The sequence below is a fragment of the Pyrus communis genome, chromosome 13, assembly GCF_041283825.1.
Source record: "Pyrus communis isolate YQ-2024b chromosome 13, ASM4128382v1, whole genome shotgun sequence".
NCBI classification, from domain to species: domain Eukaryota; kingdom Viridiplantae; phylum Streptophyta; class Magnoliopsida; order Rosales; family Rosaceae; genus Pyrus; species Pyrus communis.
The window spans coordinates 14295619-14316906 of record NC_142577.1 but is presented as its reverse complement, the minus strand read 5'-3'; the positions used below and the strand labels follow the sequence as shown (position 1 = coordinate 14316906).

At 36.8% G+C, this 21288-nt stretch overlaps 1 pseudogene; it reads right to left on the bottom strand.

Moving 5' to 3' along the window:
• Nucleotides 1-276: 276 nt before the first annotated feature.
• LOC137736060 (protein trichome birefringence-like 5) lies at nt 277-16542 on the bottom strand (annotated as a pseudogene).
• Between the last annotated feature and the right edge of the window lie 4746 nt (nt 16543-21288).

The following is a 21288-nucleotide window of genomic DNA, read 5'->3' as shown; positions in this document are numbered from 1 at the left end:
TGATATCTTCTAAGGAAGTATTCTAGCATTGATTAATGGTGAGAAACATTTTAAGGTGCCCACTTTAGAAACGCTGAAGAAGGTAATACTCTTTCCATACAAGAAAAAAAGTGCATTACTTTGACCATTGTAACATAAGATGAACACAAGCTTTTGTTAGCACCGATCACCCCTTGCCTTGTTGGCTGGTTTTCAAGAAAGAATTTTACTTTGAACAATGCTTAACTCACTGCAAATTCTCTTTTATCTGTAAATCACAGTCTGTCAAACGTTTTTCAAATAGTGACTTGGTTGCAAATAAAGAATGACTTCTTTGTAAGTAAAGAATGACTTGTATCTCGGACAAGAGTTGGCCTACAACGAAAATACGTACACCACCAATGGATTGGTACGTGGGATCCCTGTACCTCCGAACACTCTCCTCTTCTACTCCGATTTAACTGATTCTTGGTCAAGTAAAGGAAGGCAGATATGTACTAAGTATATAGTAATTACTGTCGTGGTAAAATTAGAAAGCCCTATGAAATTTTACTCTGAGTAGGTTTGCTGTAAAACAAAAGTGGCATAAATGAGCTCGTTCCATGTATCAGGGACCCCAGGAACACACCAGTGGCTGCAGTCTTGGATCATTGTGGAAACATTTTTTCCAGGGGTTGCATTCTTGCCATAGATCGATGGATGGCCATCTTTGCGGAAATTGGTCAACCTTGTCACGTTCAGTAGCCTCACAGGATTCCGCATATTGTGTACCTCCACTCTATCTTCGTTTCCAAAGGATAGTCATCAAGTATGGCTCCACTTACGACTGGTTCTTTTTCTCCATTGCAAACCCCACCTGAATCCCAATTTCCACCTCTGCTTTCAAGAGCTTGCAATTAAGAGAGAAATAAATCAAACACGGGAGTTTCTAGTATTCTCTGGTGTGCTGTTCGCTAGAACATGGTAGAACTTTTGATCAAACACTTGCCATAATAAATTAAATTAATGCCAAAGTAATTGTTCCTTCTCTTAAGTACTTAACAATTTGTTATAATTGTTTAATTATCCCAAAATTTGGTTCCGTTTGTCATTATATCAATTTAAAGCGGGGGACCACCTAAATCATCCATCATTCATCAGAACTCCACCAAAAAAAAAAAAAAAAAAATTGTAGCAATGGTCTTTTAACTTTAATCCACTTGGAGTAATGGTTCATCAACTAAAAATCTGTGACTATTGGTCCCTTGACTCATCAAAACATGCAGCTGTGGTCATTTTCGTCAACTTCGTCAGAACTTCCGTCAAAATGAGTTACGTACCACGCATGTGACGCTAAATCAAGGGGCAAATATAAAAAATTAAATGAGAAAAAAAATGTAGTAATGGTTCCTCAACTTTAACCCAATTGGAAGAATGGTCCTCAACTTTAACTCAGTTAGAACAATGATCTCTCAACTTTTCAGTTAGAGCAATGATCTCTCAACTTTAACTCAATTGTAGCAATAGTCCTTCTAAGATGACTCATTTTGACGGAATTTTGATGGAGTTGACAAAAAAGACCATAGCTACATGTTTTGATGAGTTAGGGGAACAATGATCATAGATTTTTAGTTGATGGACTATTGCACTAATTGGGTTATGGTTAAAAGATCATTTCTACAATTTTCTCAAAAAATATTTGACAAAAAAACCCGGATTCATCTTTTACCTTTTTTGTTGGAATTTTGACCAGAAATGCAAATTACATAAAAATACTCTCTGCTAGTCGTCCCCTATGAACTGAACAAAAACTGAAAGATGAAAGGATTAAGTAGTTGAATATAACCGAAATGGACAGAAGAGTAGCCACGATAGAAGACCACCAGCTTTGATGGATTAATATTATGATCCCAGCTTGCCCATGTCCTCATAGCCCTTCTATAGGCCTCCGCTGCATCAAGCTTTGGATAAAGATAATCTCCCTCTTTATAGTAGTTTTTCCTGTGAGAAATTAACTGTCATATTACAAAAGTAAAAATGGCCCAAGAGTTTATGCACGCTCAACCAGACTACGTCTCATCTATATAAGCCAACCAAGTAAATTTGTTGGTAAGAAATGCAAGGGCATCATATGGATGATCTTATGTTTTCAATCACACAAAAAAAAAAATTTAAAAAGGAAGAAACACCCAAAACAAACCAAAGTGGTTAACACCCCTGAATGAACCACAAAAACTATATTCCAATTTGCAGAACAAATGCAAGAAACTACGTTATATCAGGTAAATATGAGAAAAGCTTGCAGGCATATCCTCGAATAGTTTTTCCATTAGTCCCACCAATGGCCAGTGTTAAAGACAAGAATCTCAGCCCTGTTCCAACGTTCAGCTGTATTGTCAATTTGATCTATAGAAAGAGTTGGACTAGAACTCCCTTGAGCATTAATGCGGACTCCTTCGTTCACGAGGAAATGTGACCTCATATACTCTACGTACAGTCATAGTCCTGTTCAAGATTATCAGATACGTACCCTCACAATCACTAACTACCCATTGATCCATTGACTCCACAAAACTAAGTTGACCTAAAAACGACTATGATGTAATTCTACATGCTGAATAAGGGAAAATTGGATTTAATTTAGATAATTTCAGCCAGAATCAAATATTGTGATGTCAATCCTTAAACCAAATATGGAGTGTCTGTGATAAGTTGTGTTCCAGAAGGTAAGCTTTCAATCAAACGTGGTAGAAGCCAATTTAGAATTATCAAACACGCGCACGGATGCAAGTGTGAACATGCCCGCACATGCACATACATAGATTTAGCATGTTCATTGAAAAGTAGTTCTAACTTGTAAGTAACATGAATTATACATTTGAACCTATCCAAATGGCTAATGGGGAAGCTTGCAAGTATACAAAATAATCTATGCTTGAGAAAGCAACAAGTTATCAAGTAAAAACTTTCTCAAGTGCAAACTATAAATGTGTTTCAGGAAATGGAAAATTAGGGGCACAAGGATCTAAATTACCTCGAATTTGAAAACAAAGCAGCCTTTTCCCTTACTTAATTTGTGACCATAAATTTCACGCTTTCTGCTCTTATTATGCAAGCCTTCACAGAGGAGGCAAAGGATTGGCTCGAACTGGTCCCGACTGATGGAATCTCCTACCAGCATCAACCTTTTACCTCGTAGTCTCACCAAGAAATCTGTTGCATTAAACCTATGAGTGATAGTGAGTGTAGAAACAAAATGTATCCCGAACAAATTGATAAATTTTCATTAACAAGGAGACAAATACAACCAAAGTTAAATGAGAGGCTATGATAATTATTCAAATTCTGAAATAAATAGATATTAGGAAATCTCGATATTGTTTCGATGAGCATGTTACAAAGATTACATTGAAATAAGGCTGGAAGTGGAACTAGCTGGTTACGTTGCACTGAGGCTGGACGTAGACCAGTAGCATAAAAAACTTGAGGACTATGCAAAACATCACGCTCTCTAAAGTTGTATTCAGGGGGCCAAACGACACTGCAGAATTGAACGAACCAAACTGAGCAATCATGATATCTCTAGACACCATTTGTAATCGATTTCCCATAACATCATCTGAAGGTTCAATTTGTAAATATAATCCGTAAACTACACATTGCAAAAATATCCAATTTTCAGCCTTATAAATTGTATGTACTGGTCAATATTTTCCATGGCAGTTAAAATATATGGCATGGCTCATTTTTGGCAAGGAGATGTTTCAATCCTTCAAATCCGTACAAGGATAGATGTGCATCATTCATCACTGGCTGTACAAGGAAGATCTCGGTAAAGGGAAAGTTAGAAAACTTAAGATTTCTCAAAACTATATAGATAACTAGCCCCTACCAAAATGTTCCGATCACCTCACATCACATCCCTCGTCCGCGCAGTCAAACCACCAGTTGCCATCCATGGGCATCACCTCTGTAATCAGATCACCACAACTCTTTAAAATCACCTCTATGTAATCAGATTCTGATCCAGTTCACCACTCTAATCAGATCCTGATCAGGTTCCAATTTCAATTCGTTGCACCGTTTCACCAAACTCAACATGCTGTCCAAGGGATCATGTCTTTGAAGAGCGGTTCTAGCTTTAACTACCTCCTATGATCCTATCACATCCCATGATTCCCTTGATTTATATGATGTGCCTAATTTTAGAGAATTATTTATAATGTCACGAAGTACAATTTCATGCAGTTAAAAAAAAAATTTACTTAATGGGATTCCAAAATTCATATTCTATCACTGGCAAGTGTTTTAAAAAACTCGCTCCAAGGTGCGCCTAGGGGTTTTTGGGGGCAGCGCAGCAACATTTTTGCTTCTGTTTTGAGAGAGTCGAAGAAATACTCGCCTAATCTTCATCGGAGAACACATGGGCAGCTGAGGCGCGCTTAAGGCATCGACCGGACATCTCTTTTCCTTTTTTAAGTTGCAGAAACCTGGAATTTTTGAGTTGCAGACCATGAAAACCAGCAAAGGAGATAAAGAAGATGAAGAAGACGGCTAGGCTGGTTTAGGTTGAGTTTGTTTTTTCTTTTCTCTTTTTCTTTTTAAAGCTTAAACTGACCCCACTTTGCTAACATTTATTACCCCACTATCTTCACTTTTTTATTTTTAGTATTTTTTTAAACTAACCCTACTTTAGTGACATTTATTACCACACTATATCATTTCTCTTAAGGTTAGACGGAGATTTTTAGAACAGTGCTTTGTCTTCACATTTTGTTTTTAATAATTTTTTTTCTTATTTTCTAGATATAGGAAGTCTTTAAGGGAAGGGATCCCCATTTTCTTTTAAAAATGGGGATTAATTGTGGAACCCACACAACATCGAACTTTCACGATCTGAATCGTTCATTTGTCAAGTTGCACCTCATAGATCATCCTTATAAAATATTAGCCAAATCGAAAATATTTGAGACATCTAATTGAGTTCTAAGAAATTGACAAATGCTTTGTTTTATAAGAAACGATGAAATTTCATTGTGATTATTAAATAGGCAAATGATTTTAGATTGAATTGAATTTTTGCAAGAATGATCTATGAATTGAGGCTTACAACATAGACGTTCGGATCGTTAAAGTTTAATATGGATGGGTTCTAAAACTAATCCCCATTTAAAAAAAACGAATGGGGATCCCTTCTTTAAAGGGAGATAAATATAGATAAGGATTTTTTTTATTATTTTCCTGAATATTCTCATGATTGGCTTGTATAAAAAAAAAAAAAAAAAAAACTTTTATTTTTATTAATTTTTAGTGTTATATTATTCTTTAAAAAAAAAAAAAAAAAAGCCGTGAGATTTATCCTTGTTTCTCTTTCTTTAAGACTACCTATCCTACCCAAATATTACCTAAACATTTTGACAAGTATTTTTACGCTTTTTTAAGCCTTTAGATTACAGGACATCCAATGACCCTTGTTTATTCAACAATGACATATATGCTTATGTGGATTTTAACTAACATTAAAGAAAAAAATATAAAGACAAGGCATAAAAAATCTAGAAGAATTAAAAATAAAATTAAAGGGGAAGAAATCCTGTAAGCATGCAAACAAGAAAGGAGTAGTACTGCATTGATTCGTAGCCTCCTGATAAGGTCTGCAACTTCCATGCCTTGAACTAATCCATCATTAATGGTGGCCGCTCCTGTACTTTCTTGAAACGATGCCAAATTTTTATTTTTTTGTGATGGAGGAAGAGGATGGACGGGTGTCGTTGGCAATGACAGCAATCAACAAGGAGATCTGAAAGGTTAGGTCAGAGGTGGGGCAATGTGACTTGGATTCTATTCCTTCCTATGACTTTCCTGCTATGTTTGGAATTTCATTGTTTGGTGGTCTGGCTATGACAAATATTTTGCTAATTATGCATAGATTTTTCTCGATTTGATAAGCCTACTGAAACATGATAATCATAATTCTTCCATATTAGCAACAGCAAGCCCTCCCTGAGCATACAATCTTTTTGCAGATCTACCATATTCCTCATACTTTTTGGAAAACTCACTCTTCATCCACTCCACAATGGTGAAAATCCTCCTGGAATTGTAGAAAACCGGAACAGAAACGCGTATGAGTGTCGATGATGCCTTCTTTATCCCCTTTTTTAGTGCCTTCGAAAATGCCCTAAAAAAGGTGGGCAATGGGGGCAGAAGATCGATGATGGCGCCGGTTAGGACGTAGAGGTGGAGAATTTTGTATCGAAGGTTGAAAATTGTGCGGTCTTTAGAGGAACTAAAGGTGGGGAAAGCAACTTTGGAGATGAAGTGCATGTAGATCATGGAGAAGTCTTGGGGGCTTACCATGCCTTCGCTAGCAAAGGGGACAACAGCAAGGGCGTTAAGCTGCCAGAAGTTGCAGACCTCATCGGCAAAGAGGGAGATGGAGACTACGAATCAATGGAATTCTACTCCTTTCTTGTTTGCACACTTAATAGGGTTTCTTCCCATATAATTTTGTTCTTAATTCCTTCTAGATTATATGCCTTTTTATTTTTACCTTTAATGTCAGTTAAAATCCACATAAGCATCTATGTCATTTAGTGAATAAATAAGAGTCCTTGGATGTCTTTTGATCTAAAGGATTAAAAAGAGTGTAAAAATATTTGTCAAAATGTTTGTCTCTTGACCTTATCCCATATATATATATTTGTTTTACGGAGTGTATGACACGCCTCGATCCCGATATTCCCCAAATACTAGGATAGACACGTGCTGGCTGACACTCGAGGGTGACGAAAGCCATTTATTGAGTGCAAAAACTGAAAACAAGGGATAGATAAGACTTATAAATAAAATTAAAAAAATAAAAGAATATGCATTTAAGAAATGTGTTCAGAGCATACAACTAACTACAACACTAAAAGAATTAATATAAAAATTGAATGAACAAGGATTGGGTCCTACACCAAGAGGACTCGAAGTTGCCGAAGTGGAAATGCCTTGCGCTTGGGATTATATGCCTCGATTCTAAGTCCTGAAGGGGGCACAAAACAAACATGAGTGGACCAAGTTGATATATATATAATAAAATAGTTATCAACATACTAACCCCCAGGTTTTATGAAAACATATATACCATGATAAACATAGGTTTTCCGAAACCTAGTATGTCGTGCAATGTCTCAATCATAACTCATATATATCGTAATCACTAGTGAATGTCCAATATTCTTCCAGGCCCCATGCTAGCTCCCTGTCTTTGTGCCAATTGCCAGAGGAAAATCACCCCCAGACCCCATACTAGTTCCCCGTCCCTGTGCTAATTGCCAGAGGAAAAACCCTTCAGGCCCTATACCAACACCATAACCATCGCTTGGGACAGACCAGAATCTATCCCTCTTCCCGTAGCAGAATTGAGACCACTAGGTAAGTACAAAACCATTGAACATACATATATTGAAAAGCAACTTCATAGTATAAAGTCATCCATCATCTATATTGTAAAGAGGTGCTCTAAACATTTTCTAAATAGTCTATCGTCATCCATCAGATATTCTATAAAGAACACAGGTTATAGGTAAAATAGTAGTAATTTAATCTAGCCTCAGTAAGCATGTTATCTCAAAGCGTTTCATAGAACATAATTGATAAATCATGCTTTTTCATGTATGCATTTCTACTATTAAAACATGCATTTTTAGAAGGGATCCACTCACAGTATTACGCTGTCAAAAAGTTGCCTTGCTAGCGAAGATAAAAATGCCACAATATATGCACCTAAGAGCATAAAGGGTACACTTAGTCAAACTCTACTCAAACGATTTAATTTGGGAAAATGGACATCAAAATTAGCCTAGGAGGGGTCTCAGATGAAAACCCAAAAAGTCAACGGTCAAAGTCAATGTTGACAGTCAAATTCAATGTTGACCGTTGACCGGGTTGGGTCAACAGGTTTGGACTTGGGTTTAGGTTTTGATGGGTTTGCGTTTTAAAAGGGATTGGGTTTGGGTCATAAAGGCCTAAGGTTTTGGTTTAAAAGGGACTTGGGTTCTGATGGGTTTGGAACCTGGGTTGGGTATAAGGCTTGGGTTCGACCCTAAAGGCTTAGCCCAAGGGCTTGGGTTGGGCTTCAAGGTTTTGGACTAGGTTCAAAGGATCTAGGTCTAGTTTGACCCATTTTCAGGCCAAGTTTTTGGCTGGTTTCTGAGTTGATTTTCCAAGGCTCATAACTTCTTCGTTACTCAACCAAATTAAGTGATTCAAAGGCCAAAATGTAGCTAGAAATGTGGAGAAGAGATTCATACCAATTGGGGATGGAGTGGTTGCCGGAATTTGGCCAGAAAATAGCTTGCGAGATGGCCAAACGACCATGGTTTCCTCGCCGGAATCTGGGTTTATGATTCGAGTTCATTTTTTGCATATAAACATGCCAAACCACTTCAACAACCACCTAAGTTTACATCTAATCACCAATTACGATGATTTGGAGTGGTTAAATGACTTACCTATGTCGGAGGAAGTAAGAACTCGCCGAAGTTCTCTATTTCCAGTTTTCCTCCGATTTGAACGTGGGTCCAAGGATTGTTCGACGAGTTTAGGCTCAGGGAGGAAGACATGATGATGTGAGGATAATGGTTGCTATGTGTGTGTGTGTGTGTGTGTATTTCTAGAGAAGAGAGGAAGAGCTGAAGAGCGAGGGAGGGCACGGCATGAAGGGGAGAGAGGGAGACAGAGAGTTTGATAATTTTAGAAGAAGAAAAAGGGAGGACTCGTGAGTCCAACAAGGAAAAAAAGGGGAAAGAGGGCCGTGTAGGGGAGACCAAAAAGGAATGAGGGCCCCACGGGCACACACATTAAGACTCAAAAATATTTTTTAAATAAAAACCCAAAATTATTTTTAAAATCAGGGGTGGGGTGTAACAATGTAAAAATATCTCATGAGGCTTCGCCTCACTCCTCAAGGCCTTAGGCTAGGTAGAGCTATGCATCAAACACTTCACCCACACCTTTGCATTTTAAAACAGTGCACTGGCCTAAAGCCCTTCCTCATCACGAAGGAGATGTGTAGCCCTGGTTTGGTACTAAGGTGCTTCTGAAAAAAGTGGGTATTAAGCTTTTTTATGTTTGGTAAACATCCAACTTCAGTTTTTTTTTCACAGTTTTGGGTGAAAAAAGCTAAAAACACAAAGCTGCAAAACCCAGCTTTGAAAAATTGGCTTTTTTTGCTTGCCCAGCTTTTGCGTAAACCGATTTCACAAGAGGGGTTGAGGCCTTTAATGAAATTTTCCAATACCCACAATGGCCTTCAGAAATTAAATAAATTATACATTATACATGTCAACTTCGTCGCCGACCTCGCCACATCTCTCTTCCGTCCTCTCTGACTCTGAGCTTCTTCAGATTTCTAGGACAGGAGCGCGCGGGAGGTTCGTCAGATTTCTGGGTTTTGTCGAAATTCGAGGCCTCTTCGTCAGATTTCTGGGCTTTGTCAAAATTTGGGTTGCACAAAGAAAGCTAGATTTGCACCCTTCTGCTTGATACGCAAAATCTCAATGGGAAAGTTTCGACGCCTTTGCCGCTAACACCGACGGTAAGTCCTGAAATCGGAGTTCATCCATCTTTCATGAATCGGTTGATGTGACCCATCCTTCTTTTCCCCATAACCTAGCCTTCCTTAGGATCAGGCAAAGAGGGATAGAGAGAGAAGGGGGAGATAGGGAGTGAGCAACGGAAAATAACAAGGTTCTGCAAAAATAAAATAGGGACAAGGTAAAGAAGAAACGACTCTTAGAGAAAAAAATAGAATGAAAAAATTATAAATGTCTTAATAAAAAAGGTAAAAGTACATTCTTCGAAACTCACAACTGTTTATAAATAGTTTATATAAATATTATAAATGTCATAATAAAAGAAAAGTAAAAAAAAAATTATTATATAATATTCAACATCATATCTTTTTAGTCATTTTACATCATCGCAGCAGTTTTACATAAAAATTTACTAAACACTTTAACACTGTTTTTTTGGCTAAAAGAATTTTTACAAAAAAGTTTACCAAACACTCTACTGCTTTATTTCAGAGTTGTTTATTTTCGCAGCATAGCAGAAGCAATTTTTTTTCAAAGCACAGCAATACCAAACCAGCCCTTAGTGAGGCAAGAATGAGCTGAATTTAGGCAATTTTCTAGGTATGAAATTGATTTAGGAAATATGCATATTTTTTGAAGAGTGATTAAACAGATAGAGCACAATGTGATGGATGCAATGGTAGTAGTGAATCAATCTAGTGATAAACAATAACAAGTGAGCAGGAGGTTGCCTTTTTCGCAATCCACAAACGGAGGGTCTAGAAAGAAACGCAGAGTATATGAACAAAGTTTCTATTTATGACGAACGTCCAGCATCCTTGTCTTAGATAGGTTGCTTCATGGGATAAAATAAAACATATGTTCTTGAGAGAAGCTTCTGTTATCTATGTCCACTACACATGAAAATTTTCAAGACCTCGTCCAAGACATCCTAATGGGTCCTCAAGCTATCTCCAATGAAGAGGGTTGAAGGTTCAAAAGCCAAAAAATGGCTTGATTTGTCGAAAAAATCATTTTCAAGCGATAGCTAGACTATAATTCTATGAAGTCCACCAGGCCATCATTTGGCCAAAGAAACATTATGCTGGCCAAATGTAGCCCCCCTCTTAGCCCTTTTTGGCGCTCAACTTTGCAATTGCAGTAATTGATTCAAATTTAACGGTTAGATTTGAAAACGTTCAACGCTAGTTTAATTAAATAACTACTAAATTTAAAGTATAAACTTTAAAACCAATAAGTTATTGAAGGGCTATGTTTAGCCCCTTCGATTGGAGATGATATATGAGTATGGCTTGACACTATTCATTTAAATTTATTTATTTATTTATTTATTAGGGGTATAATTCTAGACAGAGTTATGTTTAGCCTTTTCGGTTGGAAATGGCCTAAATTGTATTTGAGCATTGGACTTAAGTCAAATCTATAACCTTGGTAGACATTCAAATTAGATAGTACGAGTTATTGTGTCTGACTCTCTCTAAAAAGTCTCCCTTTTCTCTCTCTAAAATTCTCTCTCTGTGAACCACAAACATAGGAAACTTTCGTCGTCAGCCCTGGCCTTTGGCTTGGGTGCCAGAGGCATCTACCCCTCATTCCTTCCTTTCTTTCTTAATTTCTTCTTTTCCTCTCTCTTCTCTATTCCCCCTGAGTTCTCTCTCCTTTGCCCTCTCTCTCTTTTCCTCCCCTTTCATCTCCTCTTCTCCTTCCCCCTCCCTGCATCGATCCTTCCTTTTCCTCATTCTCCTTTTCGAGTTTTCTCCCTTCCTTTTTAATTCTCGGTTCTCCTCTGAGTTTAATCTCAGTTTTCCTTGAGCCGAATCTTAACTATCCCGAGCTTCATGCCCCTTATCCGGCATTTCTTGTCTACTTTTACTACTTTTACTACTTTCAATCTTTTAATTTCCCTTCCTCCATCTTCCTTAGCTATGATATTCTATCCCCACCCCACAAATGCTCAAATCAACAGGCTTCGATCAAAAATTGGATATCAGTTCCACTTCCCTCCTTCATTTCCCCTCCTCTGACCGGCATACTGGATCCCTATCAAGGCCAAGTGTTTTGTGGCCTTCGCCATAGTAAGGGTATTTCACATACCCGCTTAGCCTCACTTTCTACCTATAAGATACTTTGTTTGTATATATTTGCAGGGATTTGTGATGGAGACTTAGATTTGGTGTAAACCTGACAATTTCTTACACGACCCCATTAACACGACACTTAAACGACATGAAAATAACGAGTTTCGGGTCCTTAACATGATAACTAATCAGGTAGTTATCGGGTCACATGATAAGAACTCATTAATAACGGGTCCTTAACAGGTTTACAAGAAGGTGACACGTGGGTAACCTGTTTCTACACGTTAAGAAAAAAGTTATTTTGATGTTTTTAATTTTTTGAACTACTAAAAACACTTACTATAAAATACAATAGTCATAGTGTACATGTATTTATTGAATGTTGAATATGCATTATTGTATTATAATTCTATATGAATTTGAAAATTTTAAGTTTTATTTATTTATTTATTTTTATAGTATACTATAGGCAAAGAGTGAGATTAAAAAATTCAAAGACTGAGATTAAAAAAAATTTAACACATTAAAAATAAAAATATCAAGTAATTTAAAAATACCAACTGAAAAAAAAAATGCAAATGCTGGTGATCGCATCCTGTATGCTTTGAGAATGGGTACATCATCGCTTGAATTTTTAAAACCATACAAACCCTCATGAATAGTATATTTGAGGAAGTTCAAAATAAATAAAATTTATAACCATTAATATACAAGTTTGAAAATTTTGAAAGCATATGTAAACGCTCGGCTCTACGCTTAGGCGATGGTCACATGGTCGTTTAGATTTTTACAACCCTCCAAATCTCATGAATAGTGTTTTTTATTTGAGTGCAAAATTAAAAAAAAAATTAATAATAATAATTATTGTACGAGTGTGAAAAATGTAAAAAAAAAAAAAAAAATACACACACACACACACACAATCACTCGTATTGACAAGTTTTATAACTTTCATGAAAGGGTCAACTCCAAAATCCGACACCATATTTCATAATGAACTTTAAATTTAAATTTCATCGTCGATTGTCGTTTATGCTTTATTCTGATCACCAAATTTCATTTTTTAGACTTTCCATTACTTATTGATTTAGAATAATTTTTTTTTTTAACAGGAAGGAGTTGGGTTATATTACCTGATAATATTAAAAGGTCGATTTTGGGTCGGGTCATATTACCATGTTTACTTTAACGGGTGTACACAAGACAACTCGTTAATATATTAGGTATGTAACGAAATCAACAAAAACATGGAAACACACGACATGAATGCCAAGTCTAATCTGGTGTCTACTTTCTCGTTTTGGAGTTTGGTTCCTTTGAGAATGTGGTGACGGCGATCTAATTTATGCTGCTTGAGATTAGGGTTTTATGTGGTTTGTTTTTTCAGCCTTCGGGCCTAAGCTTATGTGGGCCTGCCGTTGTACCTTGAGTTGCAGCTCCCGTTTTGGTTAGGCCTATTACTTTATCTGTTGTTATTTACTTGACTCTTTTTAGCCTAGTACTAGTTTTAAGTACAATGGAAGTTCTTCTTGATATAAAAAAAGAAAATAATAATAATAATAGTGCGAGTTATGTATTGCAGCTACATGGCAGCCACGTTCCAAAGGAAGATACCTCTTCGGAAGATCACAACCACAATAGAGAACAGACAATAATAAAGGAGGACGGAGGTACCTTGGAAGATCACATCGCTGAGGCTTCCACCGCCATTTGAGATACTAAAGTCATTCCTCCCATTCTTTTGGCAATCAAAAGCTTTATCGACAAAAGGGCAAGAACGCTGTTCGTAAAGCGGGTAATGCTCGTCTTTCACCCAAGTCCCCATATACAAATTGTTCAGACAGGATTTTCCTCGCACAGCTCCTCGAGGAGGTGGCACTTTGTTGGATGTCGGGCGAGTTCTTGTTGCTTGGTGTGTTGCAAGATAAGTTTGTAATTAGTTTGAAAGGTGTCTTTGTAGGACCTTTGGTGTAGGCCTTGAAGCTCGTAATCAAAGCTAACAAGGATTTGAGCGTGCCACTGTTATCTTAGTATAACAGACTGTTGAATAAGTGTGAGTTAAGTTGATTACTTGCACCCCAAGTTTCTCCAACTTCTTGTTTATCAAAGGATTGTCACAAATGGGCTAAGTCTGTATTAAGTTCTTTTCTTGCCTTGTAAACAAGGACTTTTAGTTCATAATCTTGTATGTCCAAAACAAAGGAAGTTCAAGCCTCTTTTCAACCACTTCCTTGATCATAGTTCACTTTTAATGAAACCAAGTTTATTAACTTAACCAGATTGAATATAAATAGGACTCTTAAGTAGAAAACAGTTGAAACTAACTTGAATACATGCTGGAAAGTACATTAAGTGACAGATCTACTAAATGAAAGTACAAACAAAGAGACTTGACCAAGATTTCACCTTGTTGGGCAAGATTGAACTTCTTGCTTTCTCTTTGGGTTTACAGAAGGTTGTAAGCTAAAGGGGATTTAAAGTAAATAGGTTTTACACGAGGGAATCGATGCTATAATACTAAGGCAAGGTAGCAGAGCTTTTGCACTAGACAAAAGATGGTTTTTCTAAGGGAATTACAGCTAAAAGGATTGTATCTGGGCAAGTTTCAGCTTTCCAGGTACAAACTAGCTTAAGAGTAGAGTTTTATGTATTTTGATTGGTTAGTTGAGTGCTCGTCTCTGATGTCTCTTTCTCCTTTTATAGGCAATTTGGCCCGACTGTCTTGGCTTTGTTCTTAGTCGATGGCTTTCAGAGAGCAGTGAGTCATCTCTTATTTATTCCTTTATGCCATCAGAAAGAGCTTTTTGGTTGGTAGTGAGTTGGTCTCTGTCACCCATCACTTCAATCATAGACACATGGCCTATGCTGCGGTTGAGACAACTTCACTTTGCTTCAAGCCTGTCGACTGGACTTCGGGCAAGTTCCCATTTTCTTTGGCATCCTCGAGCCTCCTTATCATGAAGCCCAATATTTAAATATTAACCCAAACACAAATCACACCCAATTTCACCCATTTCACCAAATGTGTTCACATTTCCATGACCTAGGTCTCACTCAGTTTCGTCATTAGACTCTGTCGGCTCATCAGTTTCTGAATTGAACGAAACGGGTTGAAGGGTTGGTGGGACCACAGCTACCTTTTGTGGGGTTGTGGAGAGGACAGAGATGTGGGAACTGGTAAGCGTGGAAGAACAAAAGCAGGGGATTTTGGGAAGGAGATCTTTGGAGAGAAAGAGAGAAGGCTCGAGAGCTCGTTTGGAGAAGATGAAAATGGTGAAGAGGAAGATCTGGTGATGAATATGAGAGCGGGGAAAGTGTAGCCATTCGTGTGGGTTGTGGAATTGGATGATGAGGTTGTTGCCACTGCCATTCCACCATTCGCTGAAGAGTGGAGACTCTACTGAAAATTGATTCTTTGATAAACTTTTGATGATCTTTACATACTCATACACAGTTTCTTTTATGCAGGAATAGGGAAAACACAATCGTATATGTAAGCCTAGGAAAAAATAGTTGCCTTGTTTGCACAAAAATAAAATATAATCTGTACATTCAGTTAAGCATGATACACGGAGAATAGGACATCAAATCTTCACCTGACGTTACTCCTCTTCTCAATGATCTCCTCAAGTTGGATTGTATGTTAATGACTCCCTTGTTGAGTAAAGTCGAAAATTGAGAAGAACTGAAGGCTTAAGTAAAAATATCAGCTGTTTTGATCATGTCTTCTTGAATCTTCGCTCGAATCAAATGACAATCAATTTCTATATGTTTTGTTCTCTCATGAAAACTGGATTTGAAGCAATGTGTAGGGTAGCTTGATTGTCGCAATACAATTTGACAGCATGTGCGTGCTTGGTTCCCATATCTGCAAAAATATATTTTGACCAAGTAATTTCACAACATGTTGTAGCCATGGACCGGTATTTTGCTTCTACTGAAGATAGCAACATTGTTGTTTGTTTCTTAGTTTTGCAAGACACTGGTGACTTCCCAAGAATAATACAATATCCAGTGGTAAAACGTCTAGTGTCTCAACACCTAGCCCAATCCGCATCACAAAAAGCATTCAATTGTATTGGGCTTGTCCCAAAAAGAAATATACCTTGACCAGGCTAATGCTTAATGCAACGCAAAACTCTATGAGCTATTTCCAGATGTGGTATCCTTGGCTTGTCAATGAACTGGCTCAAGATATGCACAACATACGCTAAATCTAATCTCGTAATGGTTAGGTAGATTAAACACCCAACAAGTCTCCAATATGATGATTGGTCATAAACGAAACTCCCATCTTTTGTGCGAAGGGACAAGTTTTGTTCCATGGGAAATGACATTGGTTTGGCACCAAGATTCCCTGCATCCTCTAGGATCTCCAATGCGTATTTCTTTTGTGAAAGTATAATGCCCTTGGTTGATCTAGCCACTTCAATGACTAACAAGTACTTCAGTTTACCAAAGTTTTTTAGTTTAATGTCGCTTAAAAAATAACTTTGTTGCTTCAATATCCTCCAAATTATTTTCTGCTAAAATGATATCATTCGCAAAAACAAGTACGACAGTGAATGCACTACCTTGGGTGCGGAAGAATAATGAGTATCAGGTTTGGATACCCAGGCTGATTGAGTGCCACAAAAAGCTTAAAAAACAATTGTCCAGAGGCTTGCTTGAAACCATATAATGTTCGTACCTTTTGTGTTCTACTTTTGTCCATAAGATGTTTAGTTTTGAATTGAATGCAAGTTCTCATTTGTCTCTTTAGAGTATGGGTTTTATCCTATCTTGGATTTTACCACAGTGAGGTTTTTGAGTTTTATTTTTTCTACATTCCTTCCGGGTTTACCTTGAGACTTGCATTCAAACCTTGTGTTGTCAACTTCATCAACTGTTTCTCCATCATCCATGACGATCTGATGCGACATCTACTTGAGTATTTATGCACTTAAGGGAAAGTGTTGTGATATAATACTAATATAGGTACGATTGCGTAAATTCTAGATAGATCTTACTCCACATGTATTAGATCTTACTCTCTTTATGGTAGAGATTATTTCCTATTAGAACATGTATTACCTGGAGAGCAACTTTCTCTCTATCCTTGGTTTACTATAATTAAAGGTGCATGCCAAGGAAAATAAAACATCCCTAATACTATGTTTGGATGAGGAAAATAAACATGGAATTTTGGTAAAAGTTGGAATTTATAAATTGATAAGCACCAATTCTCTTGTTTGGATTCATAAACATAGAAATTTAGAATTTCCGCGTAGAAAAAAAACTTGGAATTTGGGACCACCAAATCCCAAGTTCAAATTCCATGTAAATAGGTGTCAATTCTCAAATTCTATGATTGAGAGTTTAAAAATAACAAATTCTGTATTCAATTCCATTGTTATTTTAGGTTAACCAAACAAGAAAATTTACAAATTCTAGAAAATAAAATCTCGTCATTTCAATTTTCGTCATTTTAAAATTCCTTAGTAATCTTAAATTTCTTCACCCAAACATAGTGTAAAGTTCACCATTTTTTTTTTCTCTCAATGCTTGCCGCACCCTCTAAAGAAATAAGGCACAACATTTTTGAATTTATAGACATAGAAATTCAAAAACATTCATATGGTAAAAATATAGAATTTAGAGGCCATAAACTCTAATTTAGTGAACTCCATCTAAATAGTTTTCATTATTAAACTTTATGTAGACCTGATAATTTTGTACACTGACACAACCCGACTGGAGTCAAGGCATGCTGGCCGACACGCGAAGGTGACGTAGCCAAAAGGAAAGTGAGTGGAAATATGGATAAATTTAAACCAAAATTAGAAATTATTTAAGCTAATAAAGAGAGTGCGTAGTAGTGGGAAGAACCCATAATACACAAGTAGTCATTAACATAGATGACAGTACGACATAAGTAGAGCAGTCAAACCTAGTTAAGATACTTATTACACAACTGGAAATAAACTCCTACATTTACTAGGGTGGATGTTAGAATCACCAGAGATCCCTCGTACACAACAAAAGATTCAACTAACTAAGTCATGGATGGATGAAACACATAAAGTGTGTCTTGGCGAAAAACATAAAGTGTGAGTGGGCAAAAACAAAGGTTTATGAAACACATTTATTTTCAGAACATACTAACCCCTCACCGTAAAACAAGTATAGTTTCCAGAAATTCATTCTACGTATAAGTATGAAATCAAATGTACTCCATCAATAATTCCAAAAACACAACAAATCACAATATCTCAACCGTGGCATAAGAAAATCAAGTGCTCATCAGTATATGCTAACACACGATTTCATGCAGAGAATTTTGACATGAACAGGATTGGATTTAATCATAATATACGCTATAGTACTACAATCACGTGAAGACTGACTCCAGGTGCATTATATACGAGTCCTAGTTGCCTATTGCAACCTAGGACATGATTGGCACCTACAGTGGATCCAAAGTGACTGTGTTGGTGCGATGTGAACATACACGTGAAGCCTAGCCCTAGCTTGGGATGAGTACTACATGTTAGAATAAGTATTTAGTCTCAAACTTAGATTACAACATTCATATAAGTGCTAGTCCATTATGATTGAATAATTATATACATATACACGTACCTGAGGAAGCCATGAAGTGTGAGACGAATGCACCGAAGAGAAAACTACCAGAAGATCTTCTACTCACTCAGACCTTATGTTCAATACTAGTGATAGTCTAGTTATCAAGTCAACGTGTCTCTTGTGAGCAGAGACGTTCTTCTTTATAGAGTATATCCCTAACCAAATCCCAGCTATCATGGGATATCAGTTAGTACCCATTAATCTGCACGTTCAAATGAGGTTGACTAACCTCATCTATATCACGTTCCCCTTACTCCTATTATATAGGAATTCAGTTTATTCATATGGTCATAACTCCTAATTGGTTTAATCCACTTTAGTGAAAAATTATATCAAACATTGAACAATACATCATGGTTGTTGCTCCTGCAAAATGTTAGTTTCAATAACTTCCAAGATGAGTAATCTTTATTATCTTGCCGTTCAACTGGTGCCTGAGAAACTTTATGCACATGAATTGTTAAAATCGAAGACTATAAACCCAGGGTCAATTTATAAGGTGATTTTGAAAGACTTCAGATCAATATTATTTACGAATCTCAAGCTAGCTAATTGCATCATTAATCAAGATACAACATGAATCAAGTCTCTGTTCATATACTACACATACCATTTGTAATAAATTTCGAGGTTGGGGATGCGTTTATTATCATGGTAAATTAAAAGAATAGCTCTTTTCGGAGAAAATTAAGGTTCATTACAGCTTCATGCATATTGGTTGCGACATGTATATCAATTAGACATCAATAGCCACTTAATTTATTCATAGTAACATTTTTACCTTACAAAAAGCATTAAAATATGATTCAACCATATTCAATCCTTTATCAAACTCTAATGAGTTTACTTAAATGCTTCCAACAAAGCCTCAATTCTGCTATGTGCAAATAAACTAGTTATTCAGTGAATGACCATGGCATGCAATTTTATGTAACACCTTTGGGCAAGAGACATAAAATATCAATTGTGCAATCTTACTCACGCATCCTTATTTGCACAATTATTTCACAAAAATTTCAAGTTACAACTCAAATCAGGTCCAGTAGTTCCGAGATATGTGTAGTTTCTATTTGGCCACATAATTTACTTTACATTAGAATATGGCACTACAAATTGAAACCAAAGCATGACAACATACTAATACATCCAAAAGAATGAATCACTTTGCAATATGGCACGGACATCGAACTCATACCAGCTTTTATAATGTGAAACAAACACTCCAAACTAAGCACAGTGCAAAGCAAAGATACAGAAGCACAGAGGGAGAAACCTGCAATTGACAGCAATGGGGGCAATCTAGGGGTGCATATACCACCCCGGTACCCAGCCTTCGGGGACCAAATTAAAGTCCGAGAAGTGAGGCCTCCCCTTGAGCCCGATGGATTGAATGTCCCGGAACCGCCTGATCACCATCCTAGGGCTGGCAGCGTAGGAATTCTCGTTGAAAATCCACATCCTGCACCACCGTTTGATCTCGTAGCACGACTTGCACATTGTCAAGATCGAGTTTTGATCTTGGTTCATCTGTATGAACGAGAACATGTGCTCTAGCACCGCATTGGGAAACTAGTTCCATCACTTTCAGCTTTTTCCACAACTCAAACTGGTTGAACAGCACTAAAACGACGTCGCTCCTCCGACTTCTCTTATGCCGCCATTCAGTGATATCAGAGGAAACCCAGCAATCACTAAGCTCTAATTCATAAGTCGAACCATTCACATGTTGTCTCCTTTATAAGAACTTATATGTATGTTATGATTGATGAATTACAATTTCATGCGATTATCATTCTGCGACAATATATTATCATAAACCCACTTTGATGTAGTTTATGCAATCAATTGTCCCAAGAAATAACCACACGGTCTTTTCGAGATCCTTCCTTTATTTTGAAATCACTAATGAACACGGTGATGCATGGATATAAATTGGAATAATGATAAAACACGAATCCAAGTGAGACTAACTAGGCTCTGATACCAAATGTTAGAATAAGTATTTAGTCTCAAACTTAGATTACAACATTCATATAAGTGTTAGTCCATTGTGATTGAATAATTATATACATATACACGTACTTGAGGAAGCCATGAAGTGTGAGACGAATGCATCGAAGAGAAAACTACCAGAAAGTCTTCTACTCACTTAGACCTTATGTTCAATACTAGTGATAGTTTAGTTATCAAGTGAAAGTGTCTCTGGTGAGCAAGGACGTTCTTATTTATAGAGTATATCCCTAACCAAATCCTAGCTATCATGGGATCAGTTAGTACCCATTAATCTGCATGTTCAAATAAGGTTGACTAACCTCACCTATGTCACGTTCCCCTTAATCTTATTATAAAGGAATTCAGTTTATTCATATGGTCATGACTCCTAATTGGTTTAAACTATCCTTATCATGATGTGTAAGTTCAAAACCTAACACTACACCGGTGCAAGCATGCATGATGAGCAGATAAAAAGTATATGAATGTGCCATGACAATTTATAAATCTCAACAATATAATAGCACTTTTAAAATGAAATAAAACATGGCATGAAAGGCATAATAATAAATTCAAATGCATTTGTGGAACTTTATATATATATATATATATATACACACACACACACACACATATATATATACATATATATATATATACACATATATATATGTATGTATGTATTTAAAAAAAAATGCCCACTCACTAATATGTAATTGGATCGTAGCCTCCTAGCCTCGCTTGACCTCAAAGCTCCTCGGGATAATTCTCTCTTATATGTGAAACAACAATAATTATTATTTAATTAAAACATACACTAAAAGGCTAGGAAAATTTCCCTATAATTTGCTCAAACTGAGGGTTTAAATATACAAAAGCATTCTACGTGACATCATGGACCCGTGCACATTGACTACGTGCCCTCACGCGTCGCCAGCCTACAACCACGCGCTTGCATGTGGTGGCAGAAACCTGGGGAATATTCTGTTAGTTTGACGAAATATTCTGTTAACTTTAATGGAATTACCGTAACAGCGTGAGAATATTTTGTT